This window comes from Cupressus sempervirens, chromosome 3 (assembly GCF_028749045.1).
Source record: "Cupressus sempervirens isolate cs-2001-9-10 chromosome 3, ASM2874904v1, whole genome shotgun sequence".
NCBI lineage: Eukaryota > Viridiplantae > Streptophyta > Pinopsida > Cupressales > Cupressaceae > Cupressus > Cupressus sempervirens.
The window spans coordinates 517,066,673-517,092,599 of record NC_143120.1 but is presented as its reverse complement, the minus strand read 5'-3'; positions in this window follow the sequence as shown (position 1 = coordinate 517,092,599).

The following is a 25,927-nucleotide window of genomic DNA, read 5'->3' as shown; positions in this document are numbered from 1 at the left end:
CCTACAAGTGCTTTTTAATGCATGTGTAACCATATGTCCTTTTGAGGCCTACGAGGTGTTTAATATTTCTAACACCTTGCATTCAATATATCCACTCATCCCATGGAGATAAATTGCCATTCTGAGTCATTTTGTGAAGTTTCATTTTGAGCAATGTTCAAATTTGCATTTTTTGCCTAAGTGTCAAACAATGACAAGAGGCCTAGTTTGCAATTGAATATCTTGCACTTGGTTATGTTTCATGACTCTCCACTTTGGTAATATTTAATATCCATATCAGAGAACCTATATTTCATTTTTGAGTCATTTCAACATGTTTTGACTAGGTTTTGAATCCCCCAAAGTCGGTTGTTTATTGTTGTCATGCTAATGTAAATTGTTTAGAATTCTAGGAGGACCTGATGAATCTGTTTGATCAGTTTTTGAATGCGATTCCATTTGCAATTTGTAAAGTTTTACTCTTGTCATAAAATGTAGATTGATCGGTACCCCTATTTGGGATGTCATATCTTTGAATCCATGATAAGTTAGATTGAATGGATTGTACCATTGTGTTCTACTCTAAAAATTCTTTAAGTGTGTTAGTTTGCAAGTCTTGATGAATCTGGTTGCACACTTTCCTAGGTCCATTCTATTTGTGAAAATTGCTTTTCTACCAGTGTTTCCAATTATGCAAATTCAAATAGCCCACTTTGATCGCTTGCCAAATGTGTCAAGTTATTTGTCATGAGCCCAAATCCTAGATTTATACTCTCCTTGTGATAGTAAACCAATGTTCCAGCTTTCATTTTCCCAAGTGTCAATTTGTCCTGTTTTCAAAGCCAGATCTATGAACCTTGTTATAGTGAATATGAAGTTGAGAAATTATATAAAAACAACTTAGATGGTTCTTGTTAGGATGAGAATGAATGTTGTAATAATTTTGATGTTCCAAATTGTTATACTAATGATTTTGCTGTTGTAAGTTCTTCATGTCATCCAGATGATAATCACAACTAGGAGAAGATTTGTGAGATAGTCTTCTTGAGCCTTGATGAAATTTCAGCTTTGTTGGCTCATGATTTTGAAAAGCATGTGAGTGTTTCTAAGGATGCTCATATTTTCCCTCATTATTTTTCTTCATTCAGTCAAGTAACTTCCCCAAAGTTTGATATGGAAAGAGATATAGGATCCAAACAATCTTTGTCAGATTTTAGAGGTGTATGTGACAATACCTCAAATTTATTTGCACATGATGACTTGTTAGATGCAAGGGATGTTAGTGAAGGGAAATTTCATATTGTTTCAAATTCTTCTCATGTTGGTATTGTTACAATATGTTTTTATGTTTCATGTGATGAAGGGGAAAAAATTGAAAGTTGTTAATCTAAATATGGATTTTCTTTGTGTTGATAAGTCTTGTAGTCATAAGTTCAAGGTTCATTCTAACAGTTTGTTAGATGAAGAAAATAATTGTGATCAACATTGTTTAGATCACAACTTTCATGATAATTTTTTAGAATTGGTAACTAATTTGTTGTCTGAAGAATCTGAAGGATATTTAGTGAAAGATATATTTTATTTGATGAGTAACATGATTGTAAGTAGGTAGCGATCAAATTTCACATTCTCGTCACATCCGGTTACACAAGATGAGTTGCAAAATTTTGACAAATACAACTTTTTGAACAAAGTAGAATAGAATCATTCGTGTTTCTGGTTGATAGCATGCAACAGTCATATGTAGATGATAGTTTTCAAATTGATTCTAGTTTACATGAGCATGATGATCTATATTTTCATAATGAGCATAATGTAGAAGTTAATGTTGATTCATACATGCACTATGAGAATGAAGGCATAGATTTTGTTTTGCCAAGTGATTTGATTCAGGATGATAATCTGATTAGTGAAATTGATAGAAGTGATATTTTTAGCTTACCTCATGAAAGTGTAGATGAAAATAAGATCTATGATAGAGGTAAAAAAAAATTTGTTGAAGTTCGGTGGACCGGGGCCATCGTTTGTATACTTTAGGAGTAGATTTCCTTGCTTTCTATAAGAATTTGGTATAGCTCTGATACCATGTAAGAATTTGGTATAGCTTTGATACCATGTAAGAATTTGGTATAGTTCTAATACCATGTAAGAATTTTCCTTAGGGAAAAATAACACCAAGATCACGAAGGTCAAACACTAGCACAATATGGAACAATAATAGATGATATGAATAAAAATAATATCATATGTGTTATTCTAATCATCCATTATTGGTCCATATTGTGCTAGTGTTTGAGCTTCGTGATCTTGATGTTATTTTGCCCTAAGGCAAATTTTTACATGGTATCAGAGCTATACCAAATTCTTACACTTTCAGTAAGTTGTTCGAGAGAAGTTTTTTACTGTCAATTGTGTGGTATGATTCTTCTAGATATTTGTATCATTACCATGCCTGAAAGGGACATGCATCCCCAGACATAGCCACTATTGGGACTCAAAATTGAAACCCTGATTTTGAGTACTATTCTAAAAATCAAGCCCTACAAGCACTTTTTAATGCATGTGTACCAGGATGTCCTTTTGAGGCCTAAGAGGTGTTTAATTTTTTTAACACATTGCATTCAATATATCCACTTGTCCCATGAAGATAAATTTTCATTTTCAGTCATTCTGTGAAGTTCTGTTTTGAGCAATGTTCAACTCTGCATTTTTGCCCAAGTGTCAAACAACGACAGGAGGCCTAGTTTCCAATTGACTATCTTGCACCCGGTTATGTTTCATGACTTGCTACTTTTGGGATGTTTAATATCCATATTAAAGAACCTATGTTTCAAATTTTGAGTCATTTTGACATGTTTTGTCTAGGTTTTGAATCCCTCAAAGCCGGTTGTTTATTGTTGTTGTGCTGATGTAAATTGTTCAAAATTCTAGGAGGCCATGTTTGACCCATTATAACTTTGATCAAGTTGACCAAAATGAGAAAATTCATTTTTTATTTCATTCTAGAGGTTAGAGACTTGTTATGTTTCAGATTTGAGCTTATAACGAGTCCGTTTGATCAGTTTTTTGAACACGATTCCATTTGCAATTTGTAAAGTTTTACTGGTGTTGTAAAATGCAAATTGATTGGTAACCCTATTCGGGATGTCATATCTTTGAATGCATGATAGGTGAGATCAAATGGATTATACTGTTGTGTTCTACTCTAAAAACTCTTTAAGTGTTTCAGTTTGTAAGTCTTGAAAAATCTGTCTACACACTTTCCCAAGTCCATTCTCTTTGTGAAAATTGCTTTTCTGCTAGTGTTTCTAGTTTTGCAAATTCAAATAGACCACTTTGACCGCTTTCCAAAAGCGTCTAGTTATTCATCATGAACCCAAATCCTAGATTTATACTCTTCTCATGAAAATGAACCAATGCCCCAGTTTCCATTTTCCCAAGTGTCAATTTGACCTGTTTCCAAAGCCAGATTTGAACACATTTTGTGGTTTTTTGACATGTTTGCTTGCAGGCAGTTTTGAGAAGAAAACTTTGACAACCAATATCTTTTGACTAAGAATTCATCATGTGACAATATTTTATAGGGTGAAAGAATGCAAGACAAAGAATTATTAGGTTTGATTTTAGAGCCTGGTTAGGTATTTTTGTAAGTTTTTAAAGCTAGCCAAAGGACCTCTTGGTACGAAATTGGCAGTTTGCAAGAAAGATTGAAGGTTGGTTCTAAATGATGCAACAATGATTGAATCTTGATCAAATCAGTATTAGATGTTCAATGGATCAATTTAATAGTTTAGTTGGTTGGAAATGAATTTTTTTAGAGCCAGACCCACTTTGGGGCTCGATTGATTTCACTAGATTGATAAGTTGTGAAATTGAAAATATTCAAAGGCAAAAATGATATTGATTATTAGAAAGGTATCAAAGGATTCATCACCTTGTAAAAACTTAGGGAGGTGTGTAGGTTTGAGTTTTTCTTAGACCAAGTCAAAGAGAAGACTTTTTGTCATTTTTATTCTTGTCAATAGTTAGAGCTGATAAAAATGATGATGCAAGTGATAAGTTGGGGTTGCTTTCCCTGATTATAATTCAGGAATGGGATATTGATTTAAGTTTGATTTCTCATCATCTAAATGGTGTGGAGCCTAAGGAGCCATTTAAAACTACATTTGAAAAAAGTTTCCTATTTTTGATATTATGATGGATTACAATGCCCTGTTCCAAAGCTCTCAACTTGGGACAAGCTAGAGTACGCTTGTTTGGAAGTTGGTTGGTTGCATTTAGTGGGAATAAGATATATGAGTGCCTAATTCCTCAAGATTCAATGGGCCACGATGGAAGAAATGTTAAGTAAATACAATTGAGTTATGAATGTCATATGGAGGGAACTAATTGCCAATCATTCAAATATATTTCAGTCTATGTTGAAAGAGGGATAATATTTTCCTTGTTGAAGGGTGGGATCCTCATATTTCATGGGTCATTCATCCATTGTAGATAGCCTCATATGACAAAGGGAGTTCGGTGGTAGTGGTCTTAAGAGATTGAGCAAAAGCAACGGTTGAGTAAGGAGATGCTGCCATGCATGAAAGGAGGTATGGTTGGATAGAAACTCATGCAACTAAATGTTAGAATAGAAAACTAAAGTACCATTATGCTTCTAATGTTTCTAACATGCACAAGAAGGAAGGGGCACTCTTGGAGCATATAAACAAGTAGCTCACCGATTTTGAAATGGTACATATAATCATGGTGTTAGGCGTGTTTAGGAGGTTACATGCAACAAGTTTAGAGATTTGTTTTGAGGGAAGTTGCAATGCTTGTTATTTTAATATCACCTAGTGAGTTGTAGTCAATGCTAGTGAAATGATGTTCATGAGAGGAAGTTCCACGATAGTTGTACGCCATGTAATGGTGATTTCAATTAGCCATGACCAAAGACACTACTTAGAAGGCTTGGAGAGGTGTTAACTTTGCTTTCAAATTGGTTTTAAAGACTGAAGTGGTATTATTAGGGCTTCCAACGAAAATGAACATAGTCTATCTCCTAAATTACAAGGGCAACACCACTGGAGCATCATTTGTAGTGAACGAAGGTGCATCATATGCAGCATACTCAAAGGGGATTAATAGCAGATAGGCATGAGTATAATTGTCTGCAAAGACCAACTCACCATTGTTTGAAGGATTCAAGTTTTGAGTGAACATCCCAGAGTTGGAGCCAACTAAATTTTGCAGAGGCGCTTTGCCTTGAAATGTAGTGGCAAAAGAAAAGTAGTCCTCATTGGTTAAGAACATTTCATATATGATAAGAAATAGAGTCATAGTATTGAAAGGAATAGATCATGCACATTATGTTGAAAATGGCAGAAAGAGTTAATGAAGGGCAAGTGAAGACCTGCAAAACCATTTAGAAGAGGATCAAAAGGAAAAAACTGAAAGGAACAATATCCCACATTCACCATGCATAGGGCTTCAAAGTAGTTTAAATACCCTAGCACTAACATTGTTAGATGTCTTAAAGACGTCTTGCCTTTTGAAGGCAATTGATTACATATGGGGCCTGATTAGTTTGACTAATGGCAAGGTAATTTTGAACAAACATGATGACGTTAGATGCTAATTGGACCTATACGAACCAACTAGGAGGTGACATGTGGTGCTAGATGAACCAATTGCATAATGACATGTGTCAAAGGACTTCTGATGTGGCACAAAAATTGAGGTACCAAATGGCACAAAGGTGCATTCCCACATGCGACGTGGTAGCTACTAACTATGCATGTGGGGATGCACCTAGCTAAGACATGGTAGTAGGCACTGATCAATGGTGACATGGTAGGTACAGTTAGAGGGTGACATGGTGATGACTGGATAATCAAGAGGACCAATGAGATAATGACACATGGAAGTGCTCTAGTGGACCAGTTAGAGGATGCCACGTAGCACCTAGATAGCGTATGATGTGGCAGATGTCAACCAATGGCATGTTGCCACATGGCACAAAAAGTCAAACTCAGTTGACTTGGATGGAAATTCTGGAGGGAAAAAGTCAAATTGAAAAAAAAAATATTTTATAATTTCTCCTTTGAAATTACATGTAGAGAATTTTTAAATAAATTGTTTTTTAAAGCTATAGTTCTAACTTTAGGTAAAAGTTAAATATTTGTTGAGATGTAGTTTCAAAGCCATGAAAGGAGCCTAAAATTCAAACAGGGATTTTGGGTGTTTCTGGTAAGCCAATATAGAAGTATTATATATCATTGAAACTGGGAGAGAATGAACTTTCCATTTTTTGAGTTTTTTTTTGTTTTGCACAAGAAGTTGCTGGTTCAAGTTATGTGAGGATTTGTCTTAGGTATCCATTTTTCAGTTTCATTCAGTTGGTGTGGTTTGGGTTTGATTTCTAGTGAAATGGTGAACTGAATGAACATAAAAGGTAGTAAAAATATAGTTAGGAGAAAAATTTGTTACATCCAAGTCAGTTAAATGGAGGTTTTATCAGCATTTCAGATATTTTGGTAATACAAGGGTTTTTATCATTATGGAAGAGGTATTTCAAATTTGTTACAGAATAATAATGAAAATCATATCAAATTTCATGTGTAGAAAGATGAGAGATGCTTTATAACAACAAGGAATGAAGATTCAAGTGGACACATGTCACTTCCAAATCAGATTTAGGACTTCATTCATATAATATATCTCTCTCTCTTTCCAATTCATTTTAGGGGTTCCAATCTTGAGTTTTCTCAGATTTGTGAGACCAAGGGTTCCAGTTTGTCTATGAGACCACATTGTTGGATCTAGAGCTGTGATTCCACCATATTCTTAAGCATATTTCTCTTGTATGAACAACAATAGTTAAGCTAATATAGCTAGTTCTTATATATTTAGTGGTTTTATGAATTGTTCTACATGCATCTGAATGTATAGTTTCAAAGAAATGAATACAATGAGCAAAAATCTCCTTAGTTTCATTCTGATTCTAATCTCCTATCTCTATAATCTGCAATGTTATGTGGTTTAGGGACAAATAACTTAGACCCATTTGCATCCCCTTAAGGTTGTATGTCTGATATATTTTGTTGTTGGAACAAAGGGCCAAGTAAATGCTTCATGTTGTTGGTTATTCAAGAAGGATATTTCATGAGAATGAGGTCTTTATGAACACCGATGTTTGATTCACAAAGTGATAAGATATATCTGATATCTTGAATGTATGGAACATGTCAATGGTATCATATATGTATGTTTGTGATCTATGGAATTGCACAATAGATAAGATATTGATTAGCTATAGGATCAAATTATTCTTATTGCTACATATTTGGGGTTTTGCTAAAATCAACATCATTAATCAAATATCTTTCCCTTCAATGTTGAAGGAATTGAAAAGAATTGTCCTCACTTAGCTTATCAATTTCTTAGGTCATGTCATTAGCTATTTCATGTCTATGATCTTTGCATTAGTACAAAAGACATAAGGGTTTAATCTACTTTGTTAGATTTAAGTGTATGTTTTAGCACTAGTACCATATAAGTGAATTTGAGGTCTACCCGCCTAGGATTTGCATAGCCTGAAGTAGAAGAAGGGTCTAGCCTTATAGTTGGCCTGATGTCTAAAATGATACATTGAAAATGGGAAGTAGCTGCCACTAGATGCATCTTGTTCTCATTGGGGTAATTTGAAGCTAAGATGTTTCAAAACACCAATAGTATGCATATTAATTGACATTGCATATTGAACTATGACATCCTTCTGCATTGCTTGGAACCAAGAGATTCACACAATTAGTTATCATACAATCATAGGTTATTGTTAAGCTTCACTTAGTTTCAAGAATAGTTTAATATTCTTTACTAATTAGGGCCAACCACGTAAAGGTGGAAGCTCATCCCCCTCCTCCCCCCCCCCCCCCCACATCTAAATTCCCCGTTAACATCTAAAATCTTTAAGAAAGGATTAATCTTTAAAGTACCTATAATGCCTTCATCATCTCCTGCTACTCTTAGGGGAAGTCCATCTTCATTGCTCATGGATAATTTATCACATGAGTACATCCAAGAATGTCCTCATCGCCTCCTGCATAAAATGAATCCAATGTTAGAAAATGCCCCCTAAGAAATAATAATTCAAGTGAAATAAAAACATGAAAAATGAGAGAGAAAAAGAGGAATCTACTTACCAATAGGAGTTGCCATCATATCTATGACCATGCTACTTGTTTAGTGAGTTTTATTGTTTTTCTATTGTGCCAAGATCTCTCTTTTTATATACATACATATAAAGAGATCACAAGGGCACAACAACAAGATGCAGAGATCACAAGGGCATGAAAATGAAATGCAACAATCATAGGGGAAAATACATACATACATACATACATACACATACACATACATACATACATACATACATACATACCTATATATATGTATATATATGTATGTGTATGTGTATATATGTGTATATATATGTGTGTGTGTATATATATACAAAGGGATCTTTTCTAAGGTGCTAAGTGACTTACCTCAAGATCCTCCACAAAAATAATGTAGATCAAGAAAAATGGGCAGAGTTTGCAAGAAATTTTACAAAAGCATAACATAGCAAATATTTTTAGAAAGAAACAAGCCATAACCCAGTTAAATGGGTCTAGTTTTTTATTGTTGGGTTGATATATACATATATTTAACTGGGTTATGGCTTCTGCAAGGGAATGAGCCTCATGATTATGACATTTACACATAAGCATAACTTGCTTCTTCAACTCCTTACAATCAACTCTTCACTGAAATTATTCTTCCAACAGTTAGAATAGCTGCTACAACTTCCTGAAAGCCAAGGGACCCTAAACCTATGCTACATTTTATAGAGACATGGGAGAAGTTACTACCAACTTCATTACTTCATAACATCCTAGATCATGTAGTGATGCCCAAATTAACAACAATAGTAGATGCTTTAGATATAGAGATCAAAAGAGCACCATTTTTTTTCCTATAGAACTATCATCATATTAGGTACAATAAAATGAATGAGATGCATAGATCAGAAGCACATGACAATAAGATGCGGAGATCAAAAGGGCATGGCAATGATATGCAACAATCACAAGGGCACGAAAACAAAATTCTAGATCTCCACATGATACATACATACATACATATACATACATACATACATACATACATATACATGTATGTATGTATACAGAGAGATCTTTTAAAAGGTGCTTATTACATCTTAGCACAACATAAAAATTGTTCTAGTTGCATATGTAATACCCCAAAATTGGCACATTGTCGTACTAAACCAATTTTGGTATATTCAATCATTTCTAAGTCCTATTTTACTAGGCAATTCTGATTCTAATACTTGCTACTTGACCTAAGTGTCAAATGCAGAAAATCCTAATCTGCATTAATCACACTCTTTATTTAATTCCTAAGTATTGACTCAAATCAGCTACATTAAACCTATTGATTAAATTTAATTTAATTATAAGTATTTATACTTTAATTAAATTAAATTAATTCTTTAGCTAATATACATGAGGAATTAAATATATTTGATTTAATTAAATATTCTTATTCTAATTGTTGAATCTAATTATTCAATTTAGAATACTCAATTATGAGATCATATTTAATTTCCTTAAATCAAATATCTTCTCCAATATTCTCTCTTCAATTTAGAAATGGAAACTCTTAGTTAACTGAAATCAGAAAAGGAAAGAAATTAGTTAATTCCTTATTCCACTTAAAAAGAAATTAGTTAACTTCTTTTTCATAAGGAAACTTTTCATTCTAACTAAATCTCATTTCTAATCTTGATCGTTCATCCCAATTAATCTTGACTATTGATGGATTTCAAGATTTCTATTTAAGAGGCTTTTAATCCCTCATTTCATAAGAGGTAGATAATTTTAGAATTTGCATCGAACTTATGCTAGAATAGTTGCTCATCTTGCTCACATTTTCATAGCGTTTATTTCTTGTATTATAATATCATCTAGATTTTTAAAATGCATTCATTTAGCATAGTATGCTCTTTTATTTTCTTAGCTTAATTGCATTTCATCTAGTATAATTTTCATTCTCATATAGCTTAAAATCCTTCATTCTAGAGGTTTTGTTTTTGCTTCTCATTTTGAAAGCAAAGACATAATTCTTCTAGTTAGAAGGCAACAGGTCGATTTGTCAAACTATTTCAAATAAACAATTCAATGTTTATTCTGGGATGGTTTCACATATAATGACCATGTTGAAGTGTGTGTGAGGATCTGAGGCCCGCATTTCACATACACATTTTTGGTGCCCACTGTGGGGCTAAACATGATATTTAGCCTCAAATTCTCACTTTTTAGATGCTAATGAATTTTGCCTACAAGATTTTAAAGATTTTTTTCATATCTCCTAAAAGACATGGAAATTATTAATGATTTTTTTTTGCAAGTTTATCTTGATGTTTTCAAAAATAAAAATAAAAAATCAGATTTTGTTGGACTAATTTTTGATTTTTTATGCCTTTTATGATTTTTCATTAAAAAATCATTTTGGGCTCAAATAATTGAATTGGGAAATGATTTTTTTTTCTATAGATTTATATCACATGTGCAACTTAAAGAAAAAAATCAAATTTTTTGGATTGATTTTTCATTTAAAAAAATTTTAATGTTATTTTTCATTAAAAAAAATCAAATTTGGCACAAATCATCGATCTGAATAATGAAATATTTTTTGTAGATTGATGTGGATATGTGTAGCTCACAAAACAAAACTCAGATTTTTCTGAACAAAAATCTATTTTTAAAATCATTTATCACTCAAATAATGGAATTTTGATCTGGATATTTTATTGTAGATTTGGGACAAGTTCAAGAGCTTCCAATAAAATTTTCAGAATTTTCAGATCAAACAACTATTTTTAATTTTAAAAATTATAATTTTTCATAAAATAAATTTATTTATGACACAAATCACATAATTTTAATCTGAAAATTTTATTGCAGGTCCGTGGAAAGGAGCAAGGAAGCACATGGGAGGATTTTAAATTAGAAAGGAATGAACTTGAATGATTAATCATTTGTCTTTGAATGAATGTTGCAATTTAATTTAAAATCCAAACACACTCTTGAATGCCTTCAAATCTAAAACAATCAAATTCAATCTTGAGTATCTTAATAAATTGACAAATCTTTCATTGGAATGAATGTGCTAAAAAATCAAACTTGAATGTCATGGATTAAAATCTACATGTTTTTCATTGGAATAAATGCTAAAACACACTCTTGAGTGCCTTAAAGAGAACACATTTTCATTGGCATGCATGTTAATCAACACAATCTTGAGTGCTTAAGGATCAAAGAACCATTGCAATGAAATATTTGGATTTTGGTGCTTAAAATGAATACATTCAATCTTGAATGCATAAAGGAATTTACTCTTTTTCCTATCAATTTCTTATGTTGATGACACTCGATTTACTTTTGTTGACGAATTCTCAATTTATTATGTTGATGACGTTGTGAGTTGGAAAGAACTGTGCATGCTAAACATGAGTGTCTTCAAGATTAGAATACAAAATATAAAGATTCATTAGGAAAGAATGAGTGTCTTTTAAACCTCAAGGCCACTTACATATTCACTCCTCTTGTGCCTTTGGGTGATCTTAAGTGCACAAGAAATAAGTGGACTTCTTTTATTTTTAATAGGTCTGCTTGGGGATTTCATCATCCCTTGGGACGACCTCAACTCCCATGTTCTGGTAGAGTATAAATATTGGGAGGTGAATCAAAAGACACCTCTCTTGGAAGTATAACCTTGTCACTCTTGGCTAAGCCCCAAAGAACTTTATACCTTTGGGAAGTGAAGGTGGAGATTTGGGTTACTATCTCTCCTGGTTGTATGGCGTTATTTTCTTTCATCTAAAAATTTGGGCCTCATATACCTTGTTTATATCGAGGACACCCTATAGTTGATCTTTGTATATCCTAGTTGAAAGCCTTAATAGGATTGTTGATGTGTTTTGTGTGCTTGAGTATTCAAAGTCCAAAATCTGCATAAATATCAAACAAGTCAAAACTATTGAAATGATGAGTTAAACATCTGATAAAAAATTGCTTGAAAATGACAACTCTACTATCTTCTTGAATATTCACTGGTTTATGTTAAGAAAACTCCCTATAAAATTCTACTTGCAACTATCTAAAGCTAAACTATCTTGGTTGAACACTTGTGAACCACATCTAAACTAGTCTCTTTGCTCCACTATTATACTTTTTCTATTGTGTTGTTATCCATTTTTATCACGATAGTCAATCTCTTGGTTTTTCTAGCCACTAACTATTTGTACCTTGAAAAACATCACTCTTGCTATCACTTACACCTACTTGGAGATGACGTTTTAAGTGTGGTCTTAGTATAAACCTGTCAAACTTTTTTTGCCTATGATTATTGCAACTAAGGGTGGAAGAGAGTTTTCTTGCTTCACATAAACCTAGGACATCACGATGGCTAACAAAAAATGCACTAAATCCAATATTCCTAATGAGAAAGAAGAGATACTTACTGCAAACATGAAGAAACAAATCCAATCAATGAGCGCTCAACTTCAAAGAATGAAGGAGGAAGATGACACATCATTGAACAAATTCTCCTTGCAAGATTATTTACATTCCTATAATGTTAAGTCCAAGCCATCTCAAAACAATCCACAAACACCCAACAAATCTAGTAATATCTTTGAAGAAAAAAATTGGGAACCTAAACCAAAGCATTTTTCACCCCTTTGGGAAGATCTTATGAATCAACTTTGGAAGAACTTCTTCAAAAGAAACTCATTGTTTTGCCTAAAGTCACTTTGGCTAGAGTCTTCTTTATGAGTAATTATTTTGCCTACCATAGACATAATCTACATGAAACTTCACATTGCATGGAGTTGAAAAATAAAATCCAAGATCTATTTGATGTTGGCATAATTCAAAAACTTAAGAACTTATCTATCAAAGATGCTACTCTCAAGCTTGATCAACATCATGAAACCATGTCTAGCAATGGTTCAAATGCAACTTCTACTTCTTCCAACATGTCATCACCTTCTAAAGTGTTTAAACTTTCCAACATACCCCCACCAAACAAAGCACCTAATTCTTTTGCTATTGACTTTGTGTACCTTCAAGGATTGTCTCTAAAAGAAACCCAAGCTAACCTTGACTTAGCTGCAAACCTCTCCCATACTAGTCAAACTAAAGATCCAAAACCTTCATGTGCTACTACTCCTATTATTCCCACTCCAACTAGCCCTTCACTATTTCTTCAAGAGCCTACCATGAAAACTCCACATTCTACCTTGTCCTTAGAAGTGGACCCATGTCAAGAGGATTTTAGAGAATCTAAATATCAAGATCAAGAACCCTCACATATCCCTCAAGATGTCATTCCTCCATCTCAAGAGCCACATAGTCCTCCATCTCCCATATCATGCCTCTCTACTAGGCAAGATCATGATATTCCTTCCACCATCTCTAATGAGATTATTGAAGATCATGAGAAATATAATTTTCCTATGCTATCTAAAAATCCTTGTCAAGATCAAACTATCCATTCTTGTTCTACTTCTCCACATCCACTTCAAAATTATACTCAAGCTTTAAGTTCTCCTATCAAAGGTGTTGCTCCTATTAAAGTTATTCACGAGTATATTAATGGCCTAGGTCATGTTGTTCACTCTAAGGATGTTGATATCCATATCGACTATCCATTTATATCTTCTAAATCTAGGCTTAGGCCTTATCCATCTAAAATAAAGCCTTCAAACCTTCCATCTATTTTGGATCCTTATGTTCCTCAATCTCCTAATTCAACTATTAACTAATTACCTACTTCTCCTACCCTACCTCAAGATCAACAAAGACACAAATCCTTGAGTCCTTCACATAAAGCTTTCCATCTAAACCTTCCATATCAACCTTCTTCATCCACAAGTCCCAAGCCTTTTGGAAGCAATTTGGATGATCAACTTAAAAATAAACATGAGAATCCATTTAAAAATGATCACCATGTCTCCTTTGATCAACATGTGAATCCAAAAATAGAACTATTCAAGAGACCACAAAGGTCCACTAGAAAAAGAACAAAATCAAAGAAAATATGGGTTCTTAAATCCATCATTGAAAAATTATGCTCTAAAGCATCCAAAAGTGAAGAAAAATATGAATCCATATGGATTCCCAAGTATCTCTTGAAAGATTTAAATTTTTAAAGAAAATCAAAGTTGATATTCAAGCTTCCAAAGGCTTCCACTTCATCTTCTTCCAGTCATCTTCCTCAAAAGATTATGAAGCCTCCCACTCCATCTCCCTCCAAAATTATTCTACCACCTCATTCATGAAAACCTCAAACTATTTCATCCATATTTCCTCCATCATTCCACTACCCTTTAAGGTATGTGTCAATGTTGATCTTGCCCACTTTTTCTTCTCCCCTTGCACATTCCTTTCAATACCCTATCCACTCCACCTTTTATCCTTCCATCCCATTTATCTCATCCATAGCCTAAAACCTTATTCTCCATATATCTTTTCTACTATCTCCCTTCCATTACCCTATCAACATCTTTAAGGATATCTTTCTATGGTCTTGGCTTATCATAATTTCTCCTTCCAATAGGAGAACTATTCAAATTGAAACAAGTTTGAATTATTTCCAAAAGCTCTAAAATTACAAAAAAAAAAATCAAAAAGAGGAAAATTCAAAAAAAAATTGAAAAAAAAGGTGCCTTGGTGAAAACTTGGAAATAGGTGCCTTGGTAGCAAAAGTAAATAAAAATAAATCCATCCTACGGTGAAAAATACTTCTTGTGGCATCTTGGATAAATACCATGATGAAAACCTGGTAAACGAACATCATGCATAATTCTTCCATCGATGACATCCTATCATGATCTTTCTTATCCTTTAGTTGTCCTCATTCCCAAAGTCATTCACTCATGGCCTACATAACAAACATTGCTATCCTATTCAGTTAACCCTTTCGTCTTGATCAACGAAAGAAAGAAGAAAACTTAGTTCTTAGAAATCTCTTGACATGGTCATTTTCTTGGATCACTTACATGAAACCCTTCATTACACCATGAGCTTATATTGTTATATCTTTTTCCCTAGGTAATCTTCTGAAGACTTTCCTTGAGGGTAACATTCACCACTTCATACTCGTTGCTTATCCATCTTCACTTATCCACTAGCTTGCCACTACATCTCGTCCTACACCTTGCTAGACACTGGAAAAAAATCAAGGTAATCCTTCTTGAGAGCTAGTAGTCTCTAAAAAAGTTCTAAAAATTTAAATGTCCTAAAAAAATCTAAAAATTTCAAAAAGTCCTGAAAAAATCTATTATCTTGGTGAAAACCTAGCAATAGGTGCCTTGGTAATAAAAAAAATAAAATGAAAATTTTCAAAAATTCCAAAAACATTTGAAAAATTAAAAAATACAAAAAAATTAAAAAATAGAAAAAAGTGTCATTCCTCTTCCAGAAGATCTCTTAAGTGACAGTCACCAATTCTTCTAATTGTGTCTGCCTACTGTTGCTTGTGTCACTTTTGAGATTCCTCTTATAGATAATCTCTTAAGCATTAGTCACCAGTTGTTCTAACTGTGTCTGCCTACTGTCACTCCTTTTTGAGATTCTCCTCATAGAATCTCTTTTATGACAGTCACCAGTTGTTCTAATTGTGTCTGCCTGTTGTCACTCGCATCATGGCTGAAATTCTTCCCCCCCCCCTGGAAGATCTCTCTTGCATCAATCACCAGTCATCCTGGTTGTGTCTGTCTACTATTGCTCAATCCTGCATATGAGCAATGTTAGTATGCTAATAGAAACCAAATTTAAATAAAGCTTCTACAAACTAAACAAAATTCATAAACTTCAAGATAGACTAAGATGAACTCTCAATTGAGAATATGAGCCATTAATGGAATCTCTCAATGAGAAGCTCTCTTGTTGAGTGGCTTTGTCTAAATAGATACGATGTATGCTCAAGCTTATGCTTCAAAAAGGGCTTCAAATGGAGTTGGAATTTGGGTGTGAGTGTATGGTTTTGATGTAAAATGGCTTCTTAAAATGGCATTATGACTTTACTTCATGGATTGTGTTATTTTGCAAAGGGGAAGGATCCAATTTATAGGCAAGAGGCTTAAGGGATTGAGGGCTAAGATGCAAGGATGGGAAAAAGCTCATGGAGGGCTCAGATTGCATGAGAAGAGAACACATGGATTGTGCTTCCTTACAGCCAATCAAGGAGTGACACATGTCATAGGGTGAGAGGATGGAGGAAAGGGGGAGGATGAGTCAACAAAGGAGGCTCAAGGGATAAAATCTTCATAAAGACCCTCATAATGACTTGTAATAGCAATAAAAGGGCTTGGAAGAGTCATTTATGACCTTGTGGGCTTCATAAAGTTTTATGATTGAGATATTTTGAGGGAGATGAGAGCAATTTCGACTTGGACTTGATTAGGAGGGTTTTGAGCATGCTTAGGATTGTGCAAATGATTAGAGGATGGATTAGGATGGTTTAGGATTAGCTTAGGGATAGGCAAGTGGATGGCATTTAATGAGGGTGGGTGAAGGAGGAGATATTTGTTAACTTTGGCTTGGGTTAGTAAGTCTTAACCCATTTTTAGGAAATGTGACAAGGTTAGGAGGGGATTAGGATTAGGTTTAAAGACATCTTCTAGAAGAGTCTAGACTTTGGATGAGGATAAAGACTTTCTAGAATAGTCTAGAATTTCCTAGGATGAGGATGAAGACTTTCTAGAAGAGTCTAGAACTTCTTAAGATGAGGATAAATTAGATTTTTAGGAAATAAATAAAGTTTTATTTATTTCAAGGGTTTGGGTTGAGGAGATATTTATTAAATTTTTTTTAATAAACATGAGGATTAATATTTAATCTTAATTAAATATTTTGAGTTGGGATTAGGGGTAGGAAATGATGGGATTAGCCTTTAATCAAAATTAAAGAAGGATTAGAAGATTTTGGAAGAGGTTAGTGGTCTTAAGGAAATTAGCCAAGTTTTGGGCAAAAAATAAATTTTTTATTTATTTTGGGTTTTTTGGTCAATTTATTAATTAAATAATTAATAAATAAGGAAATAATGTTTAAATAAGATTTAAACATTTTTGGGAGGGATTCCTTAATTAAATATTTTTAATTAAGATAAAGGGATTTAATGGCATAAAAAAAAAAAAATTAATTAAATAAATAATTAATTAATAAATGATGATGTCATCAGGAATTTTTCAGAAAATAAAAATACTTTATTTTCTAAAGGTTTTTAGGTGTCTACATTTTTCCCTTCTTTTATGTGATGCCACAAGTGGCATGGCATCAAAGATAAGAAACTAAGATGCCCAAGGCTAGAGCAGAAGAGGAGAGAATGGACTACAAGATGCCCCCTCAAGAAGGTGGCGGGGAGAGAAAGAAAGGCTCGACGACTTCTTGAAAAGTACAAGAATTCGAGATGAGCAAGAAGACTCAGATTGGCTTAAGAGAAGAGGTTTAGTTAGCTCAAACTCTCACTACGGGAGAATGATAAAGGGAGAATCAGAGGCACAAGAGGAAGCAAGCTTAAGATCTCAGGGATTGCAGAGGATGAAGGAGCAAAGCACTATAAAAGAAATCCAGGATGGGGAGATGGATGAGGGGATTAGAAAGCTGATGCAACAGGATTTCAAAGAGTTAGATTGGCGAAAGATGAGTTTCGGAGATCCCTAAGACTAGGATTGTGGATCTCGAAAGATGAGGCTTGGTGGATTGATTTGGATTGGTGGATCCCTAAGACTAGGATTGTGGATCCCTAAAGGTGAGGAGTGATTCAAAGAGATACTGATGCATAAGCTGGGGTAGGAGAGACGGATGATGGATATGGATGGGGGACAATGGAGATGAAGGAAAACCATTAAAGCTTTTTGAGGGGGGGGATACTTCAAAGAGAAGTACCACCATGTAGTTGAGCACTAGATTTGCTATAGGACTGTTGGTTAATTGCCAAGGTTACCAAGAACATCAAGGCCTTTTTACCAACTGTCCAGAGGATTGGCGAACTGACTCAAAACAAACACGCAAGGATTGCCCCAGTATCACACATGAATCCCAGAGGAAGCAGTGTGGAAACGACGCTGGGTAACCCACAAGCAGAAAAGAAAACAAGCAAAAGACATGATCAAGACCTTACGCTCTGATTGCCCCATTCACAGTATACCATGATATGGAAGATTGTGGCAACCTTGAGGAGGGAACAAGGAGATTGCTTGGAAAAGATATTTCAAGACCCAAAAGGGAAGATTCCAAATCGAAAGAAAGTGAAAATCCAAAAGAGATCTGTTTGCCAATGAGATGGGTAGGACAAGGTACTAACGGACCAAGATCAGACATGAGGAAAGCTATATCCTGCAAGGATCTATTGGAGAGCACCTAAGCTAATGGATCTAGATGAGTAATGCATCTGGCAAGCTGAACTAAGAAGGATAACACTTGTGTGATAGGAGATCTAGTTAAAGGATGCATTGGAATAGTCAACCAAGGGTTGTGCGATGTGTGCAAGATGTTGATCAAGGAGGAACTGACACGAAAGATGGATAGATACAATGGTACTAAGCTAAAGAGGATGTACAAGCTGACGGACCAAGATATTTACAAGCGAGCTAATCAAGATATGGTATAAGCTAATGGACCAATGATAGGTATGATACAGATGGATAAAAAGCTCAGGATGAGAGGATAGCGGGATGGTTCGATGTTGTGCAAGATGCGAAAGCTAAGGGTGGGGTGATAGCGAAAGCTATGGATTTGGCAGGATGCATCCAATGATGATGAGAGATTTTGTGACCAAGGATAGCTAGAGGAGTAGGATGAGATGGCTGGATAGGATGGTAGATAGCTAGGATTATGATGGATATAAAGAGATGACATTGGGTTTGCATGAGGATAGCTTAGAGCTAGATACCAATGACAAGGGAGGATGGACAAGACAAGATCTCCAAGGAATATAGTGCCCCCAATTAGAAGATAACGTGCAAAAGGAGGTCTTATGATGGATGTGATAGGATTGAAGCTAGGATGGAAAAAGCTGAAGGAGCTAGGGAGATGGATGATAGTTGGGATGGTTGGCTGAAGCTGCAGGAGGTAAGTGGATGGTGTGAGATGGAAGATGGAGGGTGGAGGATAGGTGGATAGATTAGAATATGGAGTTGGACGTCAAGAGATGACCAAAAGCATGAGGGTGATAGGCTAAGCTGGCGATGGCGAGATTACGCATGACACTTGTTTGCCAAGTTTTCATCATGGTACTTGTCCAAGGTGCTTGAATTGCCAAGTTTTCACCAGTGGATGCTTTATTTTTATTTTTTATTTTTTTGGCTTTTTGACTTTGGACTTAGCTGGAATGATTTTGGCTTTCTTCAACTATTTTTGGCTCATAGATGTTGGTAGGATGGATGAAAAAGGATTGGATTGAACAAGTGGAATGGTGGGTGGGAGTTTGACAGATAATGGATGTAAAGACATAAGGCTTGTGGGTAAATGGATGAGGAAAATGGAAAGATCATCATTGGAACACACCTTGAGAGGTGATAAAGTAGTGGGAAAGATGGTTTTGAGTGAGGTTGAGGAGAAAATTGAGGAAAAGAAAGATAAGGACTAAAAGTAGAGTTGGAAGATGGAGGATGGGAAATTTAGGATAAGAAGCATATGGACTAAAAGTGGATTGGGGGGATGAAGGATGCTTATATGGGGATTTGGATGAAGGATGGATGGATGAGGCTTTTTGAGTAGCATGAATGGATGCCAATTGAGATTTTTCTTTGAGATGCATTTCTTTTATGAGCATCTTGGGTATCCACATGATTTTTGACTTTTTTAACTTGGGCTTTTGTGGCCTCTTGACTTTTTCTTTGATTGGGATTAAATTTTTCTTGTTTTGAACATGTATTTTAGAAGGGACATGTTGAGACTTGGATTTTTGTAGATTTTTGGATTTATGCTTTTGTATTTTGGCATCCAATATGCTTCTATTAGCCATGGTATGGGAACAAGAGCATGGAGGAGATGGAGGGATAATTGATGGAGTGATAGGGTTTAAAGGTTGGAAGGGATTCAAGGGTGAGTGCCTTTGATGATCTAGCTGGTGGATTTGAGGGGATGGAAGGATAGATTGGAACATAGGATATGGATGGATATAATTGCCCAAAATGGATGGAGGGAAGGAAGGATATGGGCCCAAAATAGATGGAAACGGGGAAGGTGTAGGTCCCAAAATAGATGGAGAGGATAAAGGATTCATATTAGGTATGTAAGGACCCAAAATGGATGGAAAGGGTGTGTGATTTAGATAAGGGATATATGGACCCAAAATGGAGGGTTGGAGATAAGGAGTAGGATGAGGGCCCAAAATAGATGCAGAATAAGATGGATGGGAACTTTGGGGTGGAGATGGAAGGACTTGGGACCATGCAGGAATAGCGGGGATACCAACATCTAGAAATACATTTTCATTTCTTTTTTCAATATGATGTTCATTATTTGGAACACAAGATGTGAGTCCATTACTAGCTGAAGGAGTTGGAGCTTCAGATATGATAATTAGTTCTTTTTCAATGGATCTATCATCATGGATTATGGGAGATGTATGATCATGAAGCAGAGGAGATGGGAGGATATGATCTTGAGTTGGGTGAGCTGAGGGAAAGGGATCTTGAGATGGAGTAAGTAAGATGGTAGGATTTAGATATGGAGGGGATGGTAAAAGTGGATCATGTAGGGGAATAAGTGGGATGGCGAGATCTGCTATTCTATCAAAGGATATTTCAACATGCTTTTGGACAAGATCTTGATAGGAATGGATGGGAGTGGATGCATGAGATTCATTATATGGGATTTGGATGATGCTTGGAGGAGGAGATGTGGATGGGATTTGGAGCGATTTGATGGGTGGTGGGAATTTGATGCTTGCGGGAAGTGGAAGGATTTTAAGCAACTTGATGGATGGTATGGGGATGATAGCTATGGGAGATGGGGGTGATATTATAGATGGGGAAACTTCATCACTAACTACTTCACATGGTTGGATTAGATGACATGACTTATTGACTATTGGAGGCGGCTTTTCTTGTATTTCCTCTAGGAGATTCCTTGGAGACTCGTGTGTCAGAGGTGGAGGTGGTGGATTGATAGGAATAACTGGTGTGATAAGGGTGGAAGATTGGAAGCTTGGTTGATTGGGCGATGAAGGAGAAGCTGGGATATCAAATGGCATGACTAGATAGTTTGGAATAACTCTTGGATTTTGGGGGATGGTTGGGGGAATGTTTCTAAGGCTTTCAATATACCTATCATAGTCAACAAGATTTTCATCATCATTGGAATAGGAGGTGGCGGGAGCAAGGACAATATGACCGAACACATCATGATAGGTTTGGGATTTCATGTTTTGATGATGAGTTGGATGGGGATGGGGTCTTGCATACGGATGAAGACGGAAGCTCATGGTTGGATTTGGATTAAGCATAGATTTTGGATTGGCTGATGAAGGATTTCCTAGGGAGAGTCAAAGCTATATGACAGACCTAAGGAGGATTGGCTGAAGATTTTTGGCTTTCCTATGGATGGAAGACTTCAAGGGCATGCTGTCAAAAAGTGAGTTTTTCTTTCCTATGCGCTGAATTGGTGGAGATTGTGTCAACTTAAGGATAGACTAATGATCCTATGGGCATGACATGAGATTGACCACTTGTGGATCCCAACCTTTAGCTCAAGGTGATGAGGGATAACAAGTGAGAAAGCTAGATTACCCTAGACAAAGCTCTGTCAAAGGGATAACCTTGGTGAGGCTGGTGGATTGGTCGGATTGATTGGATAGAAAATTCTAGCAGAATGACAACAATTCTCTAAAGGCTTGGGTGTGATTTTGGATTGGGTTGCTAGCTGGCTAGGGGGGATGATTTGGAGAGACTTTGGATTTGGGATTATTCTAAAGCAAGGAACTAGATAGATTCGGTTGCAGCGGGGGAGCTTGGATGATTTTCTGATGAGGCAGTGACTACGCTAAGTATGCCTTGAGCTAGGAGATTTTTGATTTTTTGGGATTTTGACCAAAGTTGGAAAACATTCATTCAGAATCTATGAACAAACAAGCAAACAAAATTTTGGAGCAAGCACGTCAAACACACCAACATCCTAGGAAGCTTTCTACAAGGATGAAATTTTTTATAGCTAGGGAGTCCTCGATATACACAAGGTACGTGAGGCCCAAATCTGTAGATGAAACCAAAAAGATGTCACACAGCCGAGAGGAGCGGTAACCCACTTCTCCTCTTTCACTTCTCAAGGGTATAAAGTTCCTTGAGGCTTAGCCCGAGTGACAAAATCTTGATTCCAAGAGAGGTGTCTTTGGATTCACCTCCCAATTTTTATACTCCGCCGGAACGCTGGAGTTGAGGTCATCCCAAGGGGTGATGAAATCTTCAAGCAAGCCTCCTAAAAAGTGTAAAACAAGACCACATACATGATCTTGGGCTTTAAAAGACATGCATTTATTCCAATTGATGATTTAGATTTTGTAAGCTATGATTGAAGACACTTGTGATTATGGCATACAATGTTCATTCCAATTTGACAACATCGTTAGCATAATGAAAGTCAAGAGATTGTCAACTTAAGAAATGCGAGCGTCATTGAAAATGCGTCAAAACCATGTGATGTTCATTGATTGTTAAGCATTCAAGATTGAGTGTGAGTTTGTTTTAAGCCCAAAACAAAGATGTGTGAAACTCGATTGTCAAGCGCGCGCCCAGAGGCCCTCCACATCAAGATTTGTCCAATTTTTATGCCCAAATGAAGTGTGAGTGAGATTAATGTGCATTCAAAGAATTTTCTAACTTAGAAAAAACACTAAAGACCCAAGTGAGTGGAGTTTGATCTTTGTGGAGCACTTAACACCCTCTTAGGTAGACCCATCCCCATAGATGGTACTGAGATTGCAACTAATGGTTAAATTGATGGGTGATTAAAGAGGGTGAGTCCAACTACAAACTTACTCAAAGCGTCTTTATTAGTTTTTATAACTTAGAAGATTTCAAAAATGTGGATTCTTTTTATACCCCAAAAGATGATTATTTGATCTATGGAATTCAAGATTGGGTTTGTTGTTTTAATCATGCATTCATAGAAAAAAAAAACTTGATTTTAATCCATGGCACTCAAGAGTGATTTTAGCAACATGCATTCAAAGACAAGTGATTAAAATTCAAGTGTTTTCCTTTGAGCATTCAAGATTGAGATTTTGTGTGTTGTTTTAAGAACTTTGAAGTGCTTTGTTTTAACCTTAGATCATTCAAGATTGTTTTGGACTCAAAAGTGAAAATGACTCTTTGGACTTTGGTCTTCATTCAATATTTTGTGTTCTAGTTTTCATATTTTAAGCCCAAAAATGATATTCCTAGATTGTTTTGATGCATGAAAAACCTAAGAAACATTCAAGATTTTGCAACAAGACATTTGTTTGGAACAAATAACAAAGCTTTTAGGACAATTTTTGGCAACCATTTAGGACTCTTAGTTTTCATGAGATTTTTAAAAGAACTTTAAAATATTTTCAAATGAGATTCATTTTATCCTTGATTGATGCTTTGAGTTTGATTTAGATTTTAGTGTGCACTTAGTGTTGCTTTTGAACCTTTTGAAATGGAAACTTGAAGTTCTTTTTAAATTCCCAAAAATGAAGTGTTCCTAACTTTGCATGAATGCATCTAAAACCTTGATGTTGCAAGGATGCAAATGATTGGATTGGTTTAGTTTCACTTGTTAAAAGATTTTTTCTTTTTTGCAAATTTTTAATTTTTTAATGGATTTAAGTATGATTTGAGAGTTCATTTTAAGCACTAAAAAGAAGTGTGTATGATTTTGCTTCCTTAAAAAAAATGGCCAAGATCTCCCACAAGAAGAAGAAGAAGAAGTAGATGGAATAAGAAGAATATAGACAAGAAGAGGAAGAAGAATTCCAAGTTCTTTGTCCACCTATAAGCTTGAAAAATCTGCAAACACTATGAGATAGATTATGAGTTCCTTTGTCTTTTTCATGCTCATGTGGACCTACAAAACCAATTTATACAATCCTACCAATCACAAAAACAAGCAAAATTAGCCAAAATTAGCAAATGACATACAAAACTTGACTAAAAAAGCTAATGAAGATGACCCATACGGGGTCCCACCGGGCGTGCCAAAATGTATATGAGCAATGTTAGTATGCTAATAGAAACCAAATTTAAATAAAGCTTCTACAAACTAAACAAAATTCATAAACTTCAAGATAGACTAAGATGAACTCTCAATTGAGAATATGAGCCATTAATGGACTCTCTCAATGAGAAGCTCTCTTGTTGAGTGGCTTTGTCTAAATAGATACGATGTATGCTCAAGCTTATGCTTCAAAAAAGGCTTCAAATGGAGTTGGAATTTGGGTGTGAGTGTATGGTTTTGATGTAAAATGGCTTCTTAAAATGGCATTATGAATTTACTTCATGGATTGTGTTATTTTGCAAAGGGGAAGGATCCAATTTATAGGCAAGAGGCTTAAGAGATTGAGTTCTAAGATGCAAGGATGGGAAAAAGCTCATGGAGGGCTCAAATTGCATGAGAAGAGAGCACATGGATTGTGCTTCCTTACAGCCAATCAGGGAGTGACACATGTCATAGGGTGAGAGGATGGAGGAAAGGGGAAGGATGAGTCAACAAAGCAGGCTCAAGGGATAAAATCTTCATAAAGACCCTCATAATGACTTGTAAGAGCAATAAAAGGGCTTGGAAGAGTCATTTATGACCTTGTAGGCTTCATAAAGTTTTATGGTTGAGATATTTTGAGGGAGATGAGAGAAATTTCGACTTGGACTTGATTAGGAGGGTTTTAAGCTTTCTTAGGATTGTGCAAATGATTAGAGGATGGATTAGGATGGTTTAGGATTAGCTTAGGGATAGGCAAGTGGATGGCATTTAATGAGGGTGGGTGAAGGAGGAGATATTTGTTAACTTTGGCTTGGGTTAGTAAGTCTTAACCCATTTTTAGGGAATGTGATAAGGTTAGGAGGGGATTAGGATTAGGTTTAAAGACATCTTTTAGAAGAGTCTAGACTTTGGATGAGGATAAAGACTTTCTAGAATAGTTTAGAATTTCCTAGGATGAGGATGAAGACTTTTTAGAAGAGTCTAGAACTTCTTAAGATGAGGATAAATTAGATTTTTAGGAAATAAATAAAGTTTTATTTATTTCAAGGGTTTGGGTTGAGGAGATATTTATTAAAACTTTTTTAATAAACATGAGGATTAATATTTAATCTTAATTAAATATTTTGAGTTGGGATTAGGGGTAGGAAATGATGGGATTAGCCTTTAATCAAAATTAAAGAAGGGTTAGAAGATTTTGGAAGAGGTTAGTGGTCTTAAGGAAATTGGCCAAGTTTTGGGCAAAAAATAATTTATTTATTTATTTTGGGTTTTTTGGTCAATTTATTAATTAAATAATTAATAAATAAGGAAATAATGTTTAAATAAGATTTAAACATTTTTGGGAGGGATTCCTTAATTAAATATTTTTAATTAAGATAAAGGGATTTAATGACATAAAAATAAATAAATTAATTAAATAATTAATTAATTAATAAATGATGATGTCATCAGGAATTTTTCAGAAAATAAAAATACTTTATTTTCTAAAGGTTTTTAGGTGTCTACAAATCCTACTCAGGTTTTTCTTACTGAATATTCCTCTTTGGCTTCAGTCACCAGTTGTTTCGACTGTGTCTACCAATTGGTGTCCCCCTACTGAAGAGATTTCTTTCAAACATGTTTTGGACATTGACACTTGACATCAATCCATCGAAACTAAATTG